The 19,518-nt window shown below is 39.1% G+C and overlaps 1 protein-coding gene across 1 annotated transcript in view; it reads left to right on the top strand.

Moving 5' to 3' along the window:
• The window catches only part of LOC140195211 (inactive ubiquitin carboxyl-terminal hydrolase 53-like), a 142,728-nt gene extending 130,067 nt beyond the window's left edge, over window positions 1-12,661 (top strand). Inside the window, exon 16 of the mRNA XM_072253157.1 lies at window positions 10,160-12,661. The gene's annotated coding sequence lies outside the window, so the exon portion shown is untranslated. The remainder of the gene's footprint in view (window positions 1-10,159) is intronic.
• The last annotated feature ends 6,857 nt before the right edge of the window (window positions 12,662-19,518 follow it).

Here is a 19,518-nt window from a genome sequence, read left to right as displayed (position 1 = left end):
TTCCCAAGAAGTCTTCAGCAGATAAAACCCAGTCCCACCTGTAATGATTGTCAAAATTGGGAGAGAATTCAAACAAATAAGATAACTAAAAATATTTTTAAATATGCAAATAATAAAAGGTTTTAAGCAAACCAAAAATTTAAAATAAATAAATTTGCTACCCCTTTCTATCCCACCTGCCCTAAAATCCCCATTGAAATCAGTGGACCTAAAGCAAGCCAATTTTACCAATGTAAATACAATTTTTAATGTATATTAAACAAAGTTCAAAACTTTGTATTTTATTATGTGTACCTAGAAATCCAGCCATTGAGAGCTGAGGTCAGTTCCAAATCACAAGACAGCTTTGGATAAAAAAAGCAATTTTATCAAAATCTGTCTTCTCACCTTGAGTGTATGCATACTCTTTCAATGTTGTTCTGAAATCTTCTGTTTAAAAATGCTCAAGAGCTACTTTTGAGGTTGTCTGTTGTGTCTGGTGCTCTCAATGCGGCCCCTTTTACATTGATGGCACTCGACATAAATTGGGGGACTGCTTTGTCAAGCACTTCTGCTCCAACTGCAAAAAGTGGAATTTCCCATTGGCCAACCATTTTAATTCCTATCCCCATTCCCATTCTGATATGTTGGTCAGTCCATGACTTCCTCATTTGCCGTCGCTCTCAGGCGAGTAACAATACCTCATATTCCATCTAGATAGTATCCAATATGATAGCATGAACATTGATTTCTCCTGGTTTAAAAAAAATCTCTCTTCCCCCCCCCCCCCAGTTCCCACTCTGGCCTCTAACCACTTCTCTTCACCTGCCTATCACCTCCCCCTAGTGCCCGTCCAAATACCCTTTATGCCCTTTACCTTTCCCATCCACTTGGCTTCACCTATCACCTTCTAGCTAGTCCTCTTCCGCCCCACCCCCCACTTTTATTCTGGCATCTTCTCCCTTTCCAGCCCTCGGCCCAAAATGCTGATGATTCCTCCAGCAGTTTGTATGTGTTGAGTTGATATTTTTGCCTGTAATTGACTGAATAGTGCATGTCCCAATATATCAGTCATTACAGAGGTAGAAAGGAAATCTGGCAATAGATTACATGCCTTTTGAAGACTGACTTTCAACTTGGAGTAAGTATGTCTAGGAATTTTAAGTGTTTACAAATTAGTAGTACTATTTTGGTGCCAGTTATGGCAGCCCAGAAGTTCATCACTCGCCTCTTTTGTGGTGGTACTAGCTGGAAAGGAGATTGAATAGGGTTCAATGTTGGTCAGCAAGTAAGGGGAAAAAATGTTGAACAGTCTGTTACTGGGAATTTAAAAGAACTCTTTTATTGAAGATGATAAATAGGAGATTTTTACCATTAGTTAAGTGTGAAGAGGGTAAGGGTGTGGATGAAGATTTTGTCAGTATATTTTTAGCTAGGCACAGAAGCAGGTTATGTAATAGAAGGAGTAGTTAACTTCATATTGAAAAGGTAAAGGGCCGGAAAATCAGCTTTTTTTTTGTAATTTATTTCTATTGAACTTCATCATCAAACAAACATTTCCATAAGATGTATTTCAGATACTGTACATATATATCATATATTTGTCTCAAATCTCCACATAATATTTATCTGAGGTATACACCTATAGAAAGGAGAGGAAAGAAAGAACAATTGGAAGAAGAAAACTATGTACAGAGTAGGGAGTGATTTTTTTTTACAAAATATTCATTGACTTGTGAGAATAAAATCAGGCCTATAAGGTGTTATGTAATTAAACCATTTTTTCCAGTACGAATAAAATTGTTCCAACTTATGATTAACAGATGCTGTTATCTTCTCTATTTTGTAAATGTCCATTGTAATTTCCATCCATGCATTTGAAGTTGAGCTTTCCTGCGATAACCATTTCCTGGTAAGGGTCTTTTTACTGGCCACCAGCAGTACATTCATTAAATATTTATCTCTTTTCAACCATTCTTGAGGTATATACCCAAAATATATGGTCTTACTCTCTAAGGATATTTCACATTTAGAGATGTCTTGTAGGGCATTATGTATCCCACTCCAATAGTCTTTGATAACAGGGCATTCCCAGAAAATATGATAATGGTCTGCATTTTGATTTCCACAATTTCTCCAGCAAACAGTGGGGTTACTACTCCCATAATGGGATTTCTGAGAGGGTGTAATAAAACATCTTAACAAGTTTTTCCACCCGAGCTCCCTCCATTTCTGTGAACTGGTACACTTCCATTGATACCTCCATATTATTATCCAGTCTTCCTCAGATATTATTATCCCTCCTTCCTTCTCCCATTTTGTTTTAATGTATGAAGTGGAATGTGTTTTAAGATTTGACAAACCCTTATACAGGCTTGAAATTATTCTACTACCATTGTCTGAATTATATGCTTTTCTAAATAGCTCTATCAGACATGTACTTGCCTTGGTTACATTTTTAACCATTCTATTAACATACTGTTGCATCTGCAAATAGTGGTAAAAGTCTTGTTTTTCTGATGTGTTTCTCTTTCAGCATTTCAAAACTGAACAGTGTTCCTTCTTTCATTATATTGCAAATAGCTATTATTCCTGTAGCTGTCCAGTCCGTAAATCTAGTATCCAGTTTATTCGGTGTAAAATCAGAGTCATATGCACACCACTTAAGAATTTTTTTTTAGATTATGAGAACACACAATCCTCTTTTATTGTCATTTAGAAATGCATGCATGCATTAAGAAATGATACAATGTTTCTCCGGAGTGATATCACAGAAAACGAGACAGACCAAAGACTAACACTGACAAAACCACATAATTATAACATATAGTTACAGCAGTGCAAAGCAATACCATAATTTGGTAAAGAACAAACCATAGGCACAGTAAAAAAAAAAAAAAATAGGCTCAAAGTCCCGAGTTGATGGACTCCCGAGTCCCCAATAGCAGGCGGCAAAAGGGAGAAACTCCCTGCCATAAACCTCCAGGCACCATCAACTTGCCGATACCTTGGAAGCAGCCGACCACAGCCAACACTGAGTCCATCCGTCCGAAAACTCCAAGCTTCCGAGCAGCCTCTCCGATACAGCCTCCCGAGCGCTTTCGACCTCTCCCCGGCCACTGAAACACACAAAGCCGAGGATTTTGGGGCCTTCAGCTCCGGAGATTCCGGTTACCACACAGTAGCAGCGGTAGCAAAGCAGTCATTTCAGAAGTTTTCCAGATGTTCTGCTGTGCTCTCACGTCCGTCTCCATCAAATCAGGATTGTGCACGGTCCCCTACTTGACAAATAACAGATATTCATCACCGAAATGGCTGCGCGCGCTGTCGTCGTGCCGCCATCTTCTCCCCCCTCTAGTTTATAATGTCTCATTGTGTAGTTGCAATGCCTCTCTCTAGTTTATATTCTTTTATAATAGTTTTCCATATTTTAAGAGTCCATTTCACCCACGGGTTGCCAATATTATTTATTTAACTTTGTAGATTGTTATCAGCCAAAATTGCCTGTATGGGGATGGAAAGTATCCTGTCCTCAATGTTTTTCCATTGAGCGTCATATGATGGGTTGCACCAGCATATCACGGCTCTCAACTGTGCTGCAAAATAATAATCTCTAAGAGAAGGTAGGCCCCATCTCCCCTTTTCCTTGGCTAATTGCAAAGTTTTGAGACGAACCCTAGGCCTTTTACCTTGCCATATATATCTTGATAGCATCTTGTTCCATTCATTGAATTGATTTTGGTTAATCTCTATTGGTAGGGTCTGAAAGAGATATAGTAGTCTGGGCAGTATATTCATTTTAATAGATTCAATCCTTGAACTGAGACCAAGAAAAGGAATTAGGTTCCATCTTGTTATATCTTCCTTAATTTTTTTATATATAGGCTGATAATTGCATTCTGATAATTTTGCCAAATCTTTTGGCGTAATGATGCTCAAGTATTTGACGGACTCTGTCTGCCATGCACAAGAATATCTACTTTCAATTTCTCTTGGTGGGCTATAGTTATATGAAAGTAGTTGGGTTTTATCTATGTTGATCTTGTATCCTGATAATTGGCCATATTGTTCAAAGGATTGCATCAATTTAGGTTACGAGTGTGTTGGTTGCCCTAGATAGATCAAAATGTCATCTACGTAACAGGTGTAATATGCTCTGTCCCTTTAGTAGTAATTCCCCTGATATCTTCATTTTGTCTGATGTATTGAGCTAATGGTTCCAGGTATAATGCGAAGAGTAGCGGTGACCATGCACAACCCTGTCTCGTGCCCCTTTCTAGGGTAAAACTGTTAGATAAATGTCCATTGATTTTAATCCTGGCAGTAGGATTGTCATATAGTGCCTGTATAGTTTTAATAATTGTCATAGTAGACCAAATCTACGTAAAACTCTATAGAGAAAATTCCAATTAACTGAATGAAATGCCTTTTCAGCGTCCATGCTTATCACTATTGCTTCAATTTCATTTTTTATATGATCCATAATGTGAAGTGTCCTTCGTATATTGTCTTGTATTTGGCGTTGTTGTATAAAACCTGTCTGATCATTATGTATCAGTGTGCGTAGAAACTCTTCTAATCGTTTGGCCATGATGGAGGTAAGTATTCTATAATCCACATTAAGAACAAATATTGGTCTAAATGACCCACATCCCATTTTATCCTTGCCTTCTTTTGGTACAGCTGAGATTATCGCCTCCTTCCAGCTGGGTGGCATTTGCGCCTTTCTTAGGGCCCAGTTCATTGTGGGGAGTAAAACAGGAATTAACTCACTTCTAAACTCTTTATACCACTCTGCCGTATATCCATCTGATCCTGGTGACTTGCTAATTGCAGTTTTTAGTTCAGCTTCAATTATGTCAGCAGTCATTGTTCTATTTTGTTCTTTGCTTAAAGTAGGTAACTAAAGAATTCAGGAAAGTAGGTAACTAAAGAATTCAGGAAGGTGTCAATCTTCCCCCGGAACTTTGGAATATAGAGTTTTGTAAAACATTTTAAAAGCTTCTTGATTTCACTTAGCTTATTTTTTATCACTTTCGTTCTTGGATCCCTAATTCTATGAATCGTATTTTCTGCTATCTTTTTTCAGTTTCCACGCCAGTATTTTCATAGATTTGGATCCACGTTCATAGTGTCTCTGTTTCAGACACATTAAATTTTTTCTAATTTCTTGTGTAGCCAAACTATTCATTTCATTACTGATTTTTAAATTTTCCTCTAGTGTATCCTGTGCCAAACTCAATTTTGTTTTTTTTTCCAAGTTCCTTCAGCTTATTTTGTAATTCCTCTAATGTTTTATTCCTTTTTTTCTTATATGAAGATATCGCTATAATTTTCCCTCTTAAGACAGCCTTCAGAGTATCCCATAGAAAACTCTCCATTATCATTAAATTCTAAGTAAAGGGGTCTGGAATTTAATTTGTTCCTTAAAATAAGGATCATTGAGTAGACTTGAATTTAGTTTCCAAATAGTATTCTTTGGTTGTAGGTCAAAATCAACAGATAAATATATAGGTGCATGTTCACTTGCATATATTGTCCCAATTCCACAGGTGATTATTTTGTCTTTACCTTTTCCAAATGTTATGAAATAGTCTATTCTTGTATATACGGAATGGGGGACAGAATAATGAGTGTAATCCCTTCTGTCGGGGAAAAGATCCCTCCATATATCAATTAGACCAACATCCTCAAAAAGAGTGTTAACTTCCTTATGTAAGGACTTTGTTTCATAAGTTTTTCTATTGGAAGAGTCTAACTTTGGTTGTAATTGTAAATTTAAGTCTCCCCCACATATCAAAAGACCTTCTGTTTCTGTTACCATAATATTAGTAATTTTCTGGAAGAAACTAATATCACTTCCTGGGGGTGTGTATATATTCAATAAAATAACTGGATTTCCATCTATATTCTCCCTTACCAGATTATTTTTGCCCTCCTTATCTCCCATTTTGAAAACTTTTTCAAAATTTAGCTTGCTTGAGATGAGAATAGCAGCTCCTCTTCTATGACCTGATTTATATGAGGAGAAAAACAAATTAATGAGGCCCATTCTCTTTAATTTTCCATGCTCATTATCACTTAAGTGAGTTTCCTGTAAATATATTACATGGGCTTGTTCTGTTTTCATTTTTGATAGAATTTTACTGCGCTTGACTGGATTCAACAGCCCATTGACATTAAAAGAAACGAATTTTACTTAGTCCTTAGCCAGGTGTATTTATCTGTTAGTTGAAATTGGCAGAATATAACTTAATCAATCTACTCCCTGAACAAATAAGAGCCAAGAAACGCGAATAATAAAAAAAAAGTAATGAAGGTGTGATTCCAAGGTTGGGGTCTCTAGATGACCCTGAGTTGAGCTAGAAGAAACGTCTAGCTGTAGGGGATAGCCCCTCCTACTTGTGAGTTGAGGGCCCCCGCTGCAGTACCTATAAAAATAAGTAAAAACAAAATCTATGTCCATTACACAGAAATGATTTCCCTGTGTTTTCCTCCCATGTATATTTTCTCATTTAGGTGGGGGAAAAGGGAATGAATGAATAAATTTTTAAAAATTGAGTAATATAAAATCCACATTGTAATAGGTATTTGTCAAGATATGTATATCACCGTCTATTTTTGCCTCCGTTTAGTTTATCAGCACCCTTAAAAGTTAGCCAAACCTTATGGCTCTTCTGGAGGAGGTGAGGGATGCCCTTGGAGAACTCAAGTCTCTTCCTAATATCCTTCTCTCGTCCTCTTCCGTCCCCTGCTTTCTCGGTTCTCTTACTATTTCCCAAGCAGATCAGGGTAACTGCTCAGCCAGACTTTCCCTTGGTTTGACCATGCTAATGGGCAGTCCTCCGTTCTTCATGTCTGTAGACATCTCTTCCACCGTCTGATATAGTCGTATCCCTTCTTGGTAAAATACCCTCAGTTTAGCAGGGTACGGGGTCTGGAATTTAATCTTTTCTTGCTTTAATTTTGCTTTGGAATATTCCTTCCATTTCTGTAGGACCGCTGGGGGGGTAATCATGATCGAAGTATATTAACTTCCCGTTCCAAAAAAAACCCTCTTCTTACCCCTAGGCCCTTCGTAGAATCTCCACCTTGCTCTTGAGTCGAAGGAATTTAAGTACTATTGAGCGCGGCTTACTTTCTCTGTTGTAGCCTATTCCGGTTAATTGTTAAAAGTATGGTATTGCGTCATTTCTTCTTATTCAACTACAGTTGTAAGAAAATGTTTGTGACCCCTTTGCAATTACCTGGTTTTCTGCATTAATTACTCATAAAATGTGGTCTGATCTTCATCTAAGTCACAATAATAGATAAACACAATTTGTCTAAAATAATATCACACACGCAACTGTACTACTTAGATAGATAGATATACTTTATTAATCCCGAAGGAAATTTGGTTTTGTTACAGCTGCACCAACCAAGAATAGAGCATAAATATAGCAATACAAAAACCACCAACAATCAAACAACAAGATGCAAACTATGCCAGATGGAAAATAAGTCCAGGACCAGTCTATTGGCTCAGGGTGTCTGATCCTCCACGGGAGGAGCTGCACGTTCGATGGCCACAGGCAGGAACGACCTCCCGTGCCGCCAAGTGTTGTATCACAGTGGAACGTGGCCGAAGTCCAACAGTAAAAAGTTAAATATCCAGTCTGCAAACACGTTCCTTGATCGTAATATGCCTTGGATTGCATCATCTGTTGTTAGCCAGAACAGTAAGCACCCAATTCCTTTATGCTTACTGCTCTCAGTACGCTTCCGGTCAGCCAGAACAGTATTACCCAACGAACTCCTCTTCTCCATAAGTCTCTGTTGTCTCGACCCAGTCCTCTTTCCTCGACTTTGTGATCCCCTCTGCATCCTCTGTGTGTTTTACTCTGGATTTCAACAGGGGTGTCCGCTGCTCTGCTTGCTAAACCAGCCGGCATTAGCTGGTTTCTGGAATACACAATGCGACCTTGCTTCTGTCCCGTGTGTCGAGATGTAACCATTTCCAGCACTAAAAAAGACCCAAATAAAACTCTGTCTACCAGCATGTTAGAGAGGGTGCAGCTTCGACGTGTTACAGTGAGAAAAAAAAACAAAAAAAAATGTAAATTAAAAAGGAAGAAGAAGAAAGTAAGAATAGATCGGAACGGCTGTACCAGGCTGTATACACGACCGACGCATGCGCACTTCCTGTCATTACTGAGTACACCATTTAAACTGTCACAGTCTAAATTCAAAAAGTATGTGAACCTCTGCGATAATACTTCTACAAAAACTACTTGAAGTAGGGTGTTTCAATCAAAGAGATGAGATTGTAGGTGTGGGCCATAGAGGTACCCGGTCCTATAAAAAAAGACACTCAAAGTCATGTTACTGACAGAGCCTGCTCTTTTCAAGAAAGGTCTGTTTCTGTGCACCATGCCTTAGTCAGAACAACTTTCAGAGGACTGTAGAAGAATTGTGAAGACGCATGAAGCTGGAAATAGCTACAAAAGCATTTCTAAAGACCTGAGTGTTCAACCGTCCACAGTAAAATAAATTGTCTATAAATGAAGGAAATTCAGAGTGATGAATCTGTGGAATTCTTTGCCACAGGCAGCTATGGAGGCCAAGTCTTTATGTATATTTAAGGTAGAGGTTGATAGATTCATGATTGGTGAAGGCATGAAGGGATATAGGGAAGAAGCCAGGAGATTGGGGCTGAGAGGAAAATTGGATCAGCCTAATGAAATGGTGGAGCAGACTTGATGGGCTAAATGGCCTAATTCTGCTCCTATATCTTAAAGTCCTGTGGTCTTCAGTGCTGTTGCTACTCTCCCTAGGAGTGGGTGTCCTACCAAGATCACAAAGTGCAATACTGAAGAAGGTGAAAAAGCACTCAAGGGTAGCAGTGAAAGACCTGCAGAAATCTCTAGAACTTGCTAAAGTCTCTGTTCATGTGTCCACAATAAGAAAAACACTGATCAAGAACGGTGTTCATAGAATGACACCAATGAGGAAACCACTGCTCTTCAAAAAAAAACGCATTGCTCCATGTCTCAAGATGCAAAAGACTACCTGGTTTTCCACAACACTTCTGGTACAATGTTCTGTGCACAGATGAGACAAAAGCTGAACTTTTTGGCAGAAATGCACACCACTATGTTTGGAGGAAAAAGGGCACTGCACACCAACACCAAAACCTCATCCCAACTGTGAAGCATGGTGGAAGGAGCATCAGGGCCTGGACCACTTGTAATTGTTGAGGAAACAATGAATTTAAAATTGTATCAAGACATTTTACAGGAGAATATCAAGATAGTGGTCCATCACCTGAAGCTTAATAGATGTTGGATGATGCAACAAAACAATGATCTGAAAGACAAGAGAATGGTTTAAAACGAAGAAAATTTGTGTTTTGAAATGGCCAAGTCAGAGTCCATATCTCAAACTAATTACAATGCTGTGGCATGACCTGAAGAGGACTGTTCATGCAAGGTATCCCAGAATTGTTGATGGACTGAAACAGTTTTGTATGGAGGAATGTTCTAAAATTCCACCTCACCATTGTGCAAGTCTGATCAGGAGCTACAGGAAACACTTGGTGAGGTTACTGCTGCTAAAGGAGGTTCTACCAGTTATTAAATACAGAGGTTAATGTACTTTTTCCAGCGTGGACTGTGATTAAGCAATGTGTCCAATAAAGGCATGAAGAGTACAATTGTTTGTGTGTTATTAGTTTAAGCTGAATGCTTTTGTCTATTGTTGTGTCTTAGATGAAGATCAGACTAATATTGTATGAGTAATTAATGTAGAAAACCAGGTAATTGCAAAGGGTTAACAACATTTTCTTGCAATCATGAATTATTTATGTTTCTGTCATTTAACAACAGTAGACTCTGTTCTGTAGAACAGAGTTTTATTGGGGATCTTCTGGGGCTAAGGCCTGGAAGCCATTACTTGTGTTGTATGGAATCTGCTCATTCTGCTATCAGAAACATAACTAAAGATCTATCATGAACTTTCTCTTAACTTTTTAAAAATCTGCAAGCAATTTAAAAATACCTGATGATCTTGAAGCGATATGTAATATCTAGGATTGGTAAATATATTAGTTAATAGGGTTAATTTAAATAAATGTTACTTGTATTATTATGTTTAAGCAATTTGATAAGCAATCTTTGCATTCTTGATTTTACTTTTTCAGCTTATGGCTAGATGTTTCTCCCTCAAGTGCCATTTGAAGTTAAGGCATCCTAATCGTATTCCTGAAAGCAATAAGTGAGATATGTAATCACTTAAATTATCATGGAACATGAATTAAGACAAGTTAAGAGTCTCACAAGTTAAGAGTGTTATAATTGATGGACAAGATGTACAAAACAAAGGACTTCAATCAAGATTATCATAAGAATACTAATTACAAATATTGTCTGGGAGAGATAAGCTATTATAGGCTATCCCCAGGTAATGAATACCTGACTTATTGACATGCTTACATCCAAACAAACTCCCATTCTATTAAATTCAGAAGTCCAGTATATGTATAGTTGTTTTTCTCTCTTCCACTTTTAGTACCTATTCTTTCTTAAGTCTTGTGTATAGTTGATGTGGATGTATAGTTCCAAATTAAGTAATTTTGTGCATTTTCTGACTTGTGAACAAAATCTATTTATGGATGCCTGTAAAAACAGAACAGTTCATACCCAAACTGTGTAAGTGTATGTATTTTCAGTGCTTCCCAGTTGTGCTGGTTCAAGTACTATGCATTGTGTTGTGGAATGTCAGTCAAAATTTGTATTCTTCACTTTTTATTGCTTAACCCTTTTTGTATTAACATTGATGTAAAGTATCATTTTAACATTTCACATGAAACAAATTTTAGAAATAATACTCAGTCCCAAAATATTAATTTAATTACTAATTTCACAGAACGAACCAAATAACGTTCACCTTAAGCAAAAATTCAGCAATATTAAACCAAGAAAATGAACAACTTTGTTTCAGATTAATATGTAAAAATCAAATCTAATTGAAAATAGTTATGTAGAAATGAAAAATTTTATCTATAGCTTCAACACATACTAAGATGTGCCAAGCAGCTTTGCAGGAACACTACCAAACAAAATTTGGCATGCAAGCCAAAAGAGAAAGTTTGGTCGAAGACTTGGACTTTAAGGGATTATCCTAAAGGGGGAAATGACCAGGAGGTATGTTTAAATATGGTAGCTGGATGCACCAATCACCAGTGGACCAGTTGAATTTGAGAATATTCACAAAATTAAAGTTGTAGAAGATGTTACTCAATTGTAAAACTGTTAGAAATTGTAAATAATGAAGACTATTTGAAAGCTGGGATGAAAATGCTAACATTGATTTTTATTAAGGTTTTGAAATTAGAAAAAGTAGTTCTGATTAGTTCAATTATATTCTCATGCTTTACAATAAAGATAGTTGTATAGTGTTTCCTCTCTGTATGTGGAAATTATTTCAATAATGATGGACTCCATACCAATGTCATTGTCATCAATAGGTATTTTTTATTTTATATGAGAGAGCAAATCATTCCAAGCCAACTAATACAAAATCCAATGAACTGTTTTTGAACCACAAGCTTAAAAACAGAACAGTACTTTTAAGCTGGGTAATTAGATAAGTATTTTTGTCCTGTCATATGAACTTGCAAAATCCAGTTTTATTCATAATTATGAAATGAGTAACTACTGATTTTTATTAACAAATTTAACCAATATTACCAATTTGAGTATTTTGAATATTTTGAAAGTTATCTGGTGAAGGACTGAAGGTTGATTGTGTAGGTACCAGTGGATATAGAGGCCTTTCATCACATGAAGTTCTCCAACTATGAATGCTAATATTTTGTAAAGTTCTTTTAGAAAGTAATTTTGTACATTGAGAAATTCTTTGTAGGTTGAGTTTTAAGGTACTGTTACTGACTTTTCTAAAATATTATTTTTATCTATGTAAATATTTTACAGACTAACTTTATCAAGTATTATTTTTTCAATGTATAAAGGATATTAAATGTACTCTTCTGTTTTTCTGTTACTAAGCACACATTTATTGTATTCAAATTCCTTAAAGTGATTTTGAAAAAAAACACATTTTAATATTGGAGAAAGACTAACATTTGATACTATTATTTTCATATGTAAATTGTCAAAATAATCTTTTCCTGTGCCTTTTGAGTTTCTAAGTGTACTTGTGGGCAAAAATCTTTTTATAACTCCAATAAAAAGTAAAGATATTTGAATATATGAACAACCTTGAATATGGCTGTGTACTGAACTGTTAATTTAGTTTCAAAAGTGTCTTTGCACATTTGTATTTTAACAGTTTCATAATTTTGCACAAATACATTAAAAGAAAGCCTTAGACATTTTAGGATATTTGTGATAAAGCAATGTATATCCCAAATATACCTTAATTACTTGTTTGACTGTAAAAACACTGTTAAAGTAACTTGACTCCAGTAATTTGATACAACCTATGGAACAGTTAAATACAAAGTTAAACCAAAATGGGCATATGGGTAATGTATGGCTCATACAATGTGTCTATTTATTTTTTCTATGTACAAATTGGGAATATTTGTAAAACTGATTTTTATTACTTGGATATATTGTGGAATGAATAAATGTCTGTTTGTACAGAATTGTTTCTGATTAAACTTAATTTTAATAGGTAATGAGCACAAAAGCCTGTGAACTTCATTTATTTAATGCAGTGATACACAGGCCAAACACAAACTTGAGATGGTTTTATGTCATAAACAAACTGCTTTCGTAAATACTCCTACCTTTCTTTCAAAAGTTTTTAAACAGCTGAACACATAAAAATAGTGATTGTGCATTGTAGAAAAGCTTCTCAAAAGGATTTACTATTTCACTGATAACCAGCTGAAGGCAGCTTTGCGTATTGTAGATTTTCACAAATAAAACCAAGTAAGATATCTAATGTTTAATGAAATCCGTAGCACGTTTTATTGAACTCCAAAACCTAAACACAAAAGTGCACTGAAAACACATTAGACCCTTCTCTTAATGTAAAACCACAACTCAGTGTCGATGGCTGTGAATTATGAACTTTTCTCTCAATTATTTTACTCTAAACAGGCCCTCCCAGAATTCACTAAAACTGGCATTGTGAGCCAGTTTAGAGCTCAGATGAGCTGCCCGGCTCCACTGTTCAATGGGTGGAGGAACCACAGGTGCCTCGGACTGGTCCAAAGGTGCGTTGACGCTCTCGTGGTTGTGTTGTGACACCAGCGGCATGGCAGTGGAATACTCCAAATCTTGGTAGGCCTGTTTAAGGCGATCTACTGAAATACATTCAGCTTTAGGAATCATCTATGATAAACGTCTTTTCTTTCAGTTCCACATTGCAAAACAGGCCATTGTAAGGGGTCCTAAGAGGATGTTGGTGTTCATCATGGTGGACAAAACCAAACAAGGAGGAATGTAGGTCAGTAGGAACCCAAGTGTGTTGTATTCCTCATTGATGATGGGAGGTAGGAATAGATGGAAAGAAATCGAATTTACTGAGGAGAGTGGAACACCGTTGAAAGGCCGGCCAGACAGTCATGGCAGCAGGAATGAATTCACCTGGCACTTGTAACAATTTCCCGTATTGCAACTTGGCCATGAATGACTGCAGGTCCTCTGAGCCCCAGCAGAACCCATGGCAGGTGATTATTCCAACACTCATTGGTCAGGGAAGCCATCACAGCAGCCTTCAAGGAGCGGTGAAACCACATTCATAGGCCATTGGATTGTGGGTGATACGCTATGCTGAGATGTGGCCTAATGCCGAGGTTCTGGGCTATCGCGGGCCAGACGTCTGAAATGAAGTGGGTACCGCAGTCAGAGGAAATAGTGCCAAACCAAGCATCCCACGTGATGATGAACGCTCTAGCCATGTCTGCGGCCGTCGTTGATGCTGGAGGGACGACCTCTGGCCACCTGGTGGTACGGTCCACCATGGTAAGGTGCCTGAAATCATGGGTGCTGGAAGAGGACCAACAAGGACCACATTGACATCATCAAACCGTTGCTCAGGGACCTCAAAAAGTGTCAATGGTGCCCGAACATGATGGTTAATTTTTGCGTGCTGGCACTCCAGAGAAGCTGCAGTCTAATCATGCACGTTCTTTCTGAGGCTGTGCCAAACTTTTGTGCAACTGGTTTTTGTGAGGCCTTCCAGCCCAGATGCAGAGGCCTCTTATGGAGTCGAAAACAGTCTGTCTCCAGTTTGCGGGCACGATGAGGCAAGAGTGACTGGTTGAGATACCGCACAGATGAAAATCCTCAACTTCCCTGAACTTAATGTCAACCAAATGCAGATTTGTGACTGCTGTTCGTAAGCCAGGACCTCTGGGTCAGTAACTTGGTCAGCCATCATGAGAACATAGTCAATCCGTATGTGTGTGGCCTCAACAGCTGTCCATGAGAAGCAATCAGCCACAGCATTATCCTTCCCCTTGATATAATGTGTATAAGTTGTGAACCCTGATATATGTAGGCCATTTGACATTGCTGCTGTGCAGACCAAGTGTCTTGATATTTAGGCCATTGCGTGCACGAGGGGTTAGTGGTCAACAAATGCTGTGAAATGCCAACCCTCTAGAAGAAAGCGAAAATAGTGGACAGCCAGATAGAGACAGAGAAGCTCACAGTCAAATGTGCTGTACTTCCTCTTGGGGGGAGGGGGTTGGTGAGGGTGGATGAAGCTATCATTGAAAATGACAGGGAAACACCAGACAGGATTGTGTGAGGAATGTCAGGAAGAGGAGTCAGTAGAACATGTAGTTCTGAGTTGCAGGAAGTATGGGATACAGAGAGAGATTATGAGAATCTAAGGGAATTGGGGTGCAGGAATTCACATTGGAAGGGTTGCTGGGCATGGGTGAGAGCACAGGTCGGGTATTTTTAGCTTTCTTAAGGGATACAGGGATTTTTTATAGGATATGATGGATAAGCAGGAATAGGGTGGTAGGATGGCCAAAGATGGGAGGATAAAGTGTAGGTTAGGGTATGTGTGTGTGATTGGGTGAAGGGATTTAGAATGTAAGTCTATTTCACACTCTAGAGCAGAAGGTGGCGGTAATGCACCATTAAGCTGGGTGCCAACTGCCGTAAAACAAGACCGAGAAGATGAAGCTGCCGGCTGAAGAAGGCGAGGACTGCTTCATGCCTCCGACCAGCTGTTTGTACAGCACCAACAGCATAGTCTGAAGTGTCGGTAGTAATGTCTGGGGAGCAGGTGCACCAGTGGGGTCGCATTAGTAAGAGCTTGTTCAGTGTCATCAAATACCCTGGTCATGTCCACTGACCAGTCAAGTACTTGATTCTGGGTATTGTCTTTAAACGCACTGTACAGGGGGACCATAAGTTCAGCAACTCGCTGTATGAAGTGGTGATGGAAACTTATCATACTTAAAAACTCCCGTAGTTTTTAACTCTGCGGGGCAGTGGAAATCTGTAATACCAGCTACTTTTGATGGGAGGAGTTTCGCACCTTCTGCAAAGTTTTGTGATTGTCTTGGAGAATGTGATCTTGCTGAGGTTTGGGAATTTGCCCAGCAGTTGAGTAAACTTAAGTGAGGTGGTGCAGGCGCTTAACAGTTGTAGGGAACTTACTGGGGGAGCAGGGTAATGACTCAAAGTCCTTGACATCCACAAGCCGACAGTTCTTAAGATCAACTAACAGTCCTTGGGCACACAGAAGGTATGCACCGAGCAGAGGTTGAGCCACTTTAGCCAGGATGAGGTCCCATGGGTAACGTCACCCACTCAGACAGTGCATCACCTGCCGCAAATCTGGATCTTGCTGCTATTGGCCACCTGCAGTGAGGTTTCATTGCTCTTTGCCTTCTCATCAATAGGCGATGCTGTCAGTATGCTCACTTTATCACCTGTGTCACACAGGAAATGTTACAGGAAGGGTGTCTGTAATGAACAGTAGACGAACCTGGCAACTGGAACCCACGGTGTTCATGGACCTCTAATGTCCTGATGTGCTGGCACTGTCGAAGCTGCAAGGTGGTCGGCACTTCCTAGCATTTCTACTATAGCAAGCATGGTAAAAGCACAGATCTGGTATTATCTGTTTTGCAGCTGCACACATCCTTATTTTGGGGGCCCTTGCTAATTATTGAGGTAGAGAAAGGAGGAGGAGGAATAATAAACTGCAGCCCAGCTGAGTGTAAATTATCAGCTATTTTAACAAGCTCCTTAAAGTCCATCATGGATGCATTAGTGAGGGCTATGTGAACTTGATCAGGTATTTGCTGCATGAAGAGTTCTTGAAAAATAAACAAGAATGGTGATTTCCCAGGTGAGATAGTGTGTGGTCCATTAGCTCTGATGTCCTAGCAAACAAGGAGAGCGAGTGTTGGGCGTCCTCAGACTCCGATAGTTCAAAAGTTTCTAAAAGGTGAGTTATTAGCAATCAGTATTTTTCGTATTCAGGCAGACTCACCACTTTCGCAGCTGAGGAATTGCTGAGCGGCCATGTAGTACCATGTAGTATAATTTGCTTACATCCACGGAGATTTCTCACAGAGTGAACTGGGCCTGAGTTTGTACAAACCAAGCAATGGTATTTTGCTCCCAAAACTCCAACAGTTTCAAAGCAACTGTGTTGGCCAACGTGTTCAGTAACTCCAGAATCATCCTAGAGCATCGGGGTCACCAACGTAGGTTTTTGCAAATAAAATGTAATGAGATGTTCTGTGTTCAATGAAACCTGTAACACATTTTATTGAACTCCAAAATCTAAACACAAAAGTGTGCTTAAAAAATCTTTTACATAACCAGCCTCTTAAAACAAAACCCCAAGTCAATGTCGGTGGTTGTGAATTATCAGAAGAATGGTTGGTGATGGTGGTGGATATAGTAAAAGTACTGAGGAATTATACAAACGTAGTAATTAGATTTCAGAAATGGGAGATAAAGCATGAAACTTATAAAAATAGGCAGATTAGCAACTCACTATAGCAGAATTCATTTAAGTCCAAGAGGCTTAGGCTATTTGTTGGGTGCATTCAAGAAGGTATCTTGAGGCAAAAATAGAGTTCACATAGACACTGCAGCAATTGATATGCAAGATACAGAGCTTGTGGGGTGATGGATAAGGACAAGGGGAACAGTGGATATTGCAGCAATGATGTGCTGGGCACGGAGCTTGTGGGGTGATGGGTAAGAACACGGGGAACAGTGGACATTGCAGCAATTGATATGCAGGATACAGAGCTTGTGGGGTGATGGGTAAGGACAAGGGGAACAGTGGACAGTGCAGAAATGATGTGCTGGGTACAGGAGCCCATGGTATAGTAGCTAAGCACAAGGGGAACTTGTCACACAATTTCATCCCCCTTGGTTCAGTCCCTTCATAACTATATCTGGTGACAATTCACATTTCACCATCACTTCAATGCTTACAGTTTACTGCCCTGATCACTTTATTTTCACTATGGATCTACAGTCCCTATACACTTCTATTCCTCTTCAAGATGTCCTTAAAGCTCTTTGCTTCTTTCTGGACAGTAGAACAATAGAACTAATCAGTTTTCCTCCACCACGACCCTCCCCTGTTTAGTGGAGCTGGTTCTCTTTTGGCTCCTCCCACTTTCACCAAACCATTGGTGTAGCCATGGACATTCACATAAGCCCAAGCTGGACCTGCTTTTTCATTGGCTACATGGAAGAGTCTGTGTTCCAAGCTTGCCCCCAAATTTTCTCCATTGCATTGACAACTGCATTGGTTCTGCTTGCTGCACCCATGCCGAGTTTGTCAGCTTCAACAATTTTGTCGCCAACTTCCACCCTCCTCTGAAATTTTCTTGATCTATCTCTGACACCTCTTTTCCCTTTCTCATGTCTCTGTCTCCATTTCTGGGGACAGCCTATCTACTGAGATGTTTTGCAAACCTACTGACTCCCAAAAATATCTTGACTCTTCCTCTTCCCACCCTGTCATTTATAAAAATGCTATTCCCTTCACTCAGTTTCTCTATCTCTGCTGCATCTGTACTCAGGAAGAGGCTTCCCATTCTAGAATATCTGAGATGTCCTCTTTCTTTCAAAGACCAGGGTTTTCCTTCCACCACTATTGATGCTGCCCCTATCTTCTCCATTTTTCACACATCTGTCCTCACCCCATCCTCCCATATCATAACAGGGATAGGATTCCACTCCACAAGGTTCCGTATTCAGCACATCATTCTCCATAACATCCACCATCTCGAGCAGGATCCTACCACTGAGCATATCTTTTGTTACCCTGCCATCCTCTGTATCCTGGTGTAGGTTCATCAGACCCTTGTTTCTTCAAGAAACCCAACGCAATACCACTTCCTCCTTTATATCAATGTGCTTGGAATATTAACATACCACCAAGATCCATGGCCTTTCCCTTGTTGAATATCAACCTCTTCCTCTGACAGCAGACATAGATTCATTCCTTTGTCCTTGAATCTCCTTTCTCTAGCTCCCTGAGTTAAGAATGATCAACGTTGACTCCTGTATATTTGAAAACACTCCCATAACATTACATTAAAGTCCGATGTGTGTACATATGTTGGTACCTATGAATGGCAGTACTAGATCCCTTATCCCTCCCCAACTTGGCCATGCCAACCAAGTTGCTTATCTGAGCAAATCCCATTTCCCAGCATTTGAAGCACATCTCTCTTAAACCTCTGCTATCCATTTAACTATCTAAATGTCTTTTCTGCAATGTAATTGTATCTGACTCTACCACTTCTAACAGTTCATTCCACACATGCACCCCTCTTTGTGTGGAAAAAGTTGCCTGTCAGGCCCCTTTAAAACTTTCCCCACTCTTCAATCTATGTCCCCGAGATTTAGATTCCCTTAACTGGGAAGAGTTTTGACCATTTACATTATCTATCCCCCTAACGATTTTCAGAATCAGGTTAAGATCACCGGCATATGTCGTGAAATTTGTTGTTATGTGGCATCAGTACATTGCAATACATAATAATAATAAACCATAAATTACATTAATAAGTACAGTATATATTTTAAAAAATAATTAGTGCAAAAAGAGAGGGAAATAAGTGCCGATATAGTGTTCATGGGTTTGTTGTCCATTCAGAGATTTGACGGTGGAGGTGAAGAAGCAGTTTATAAACTGTTGAGTATGCGTCTTCAGGCTCCTGTGCCTTCTCCTTGTTGAAAGCATTGAGAAGAGGGATGATGGGGGTCCTTAATGATGAATGCCGCCTTTTAAGGTGTTTCAGATGCCGGGGAAGCTAGTGCCTATGATGAAGTAGCTGAGTATAGAACTTCTGCAGCTTTTTCCAATCCTGTGCCGTCACCCCTCCATACCAGATGATGATGCAACCAGTTAGAATGCTCTCCATGTTATATCTGTAGAAATTTGCAAGTGCCTTTGGTGACATACCAAGTAACCTCAAACTCCTAATATAGCTGTTATCGTGGCTCCTTTGTCCATCTGATTTTATAACATCAAAGGAAAATGCTCCAGACTATGCAGTTTCTCCTTATGACTCATGCCATC

This window comes from Mobula birostris, chromosome 3 (assembly GCF_030028105.1).
Source record: "Mobula birostris isolate sMobBir1 chromosome 3, sMobBir1.hap1, whole genome shotgun sequence".
Lineage (NCBI taxonomy): Eukaryota > Metazoa > Chordata > Chondrichthyes > Myliobatiformes > Myliobatidae > Mobula > Mobula birostris.
Note: the sequence above shows the minus strand (reverse complement) of the source record. Positions and strands in the feature narration are given on the sequence as shown.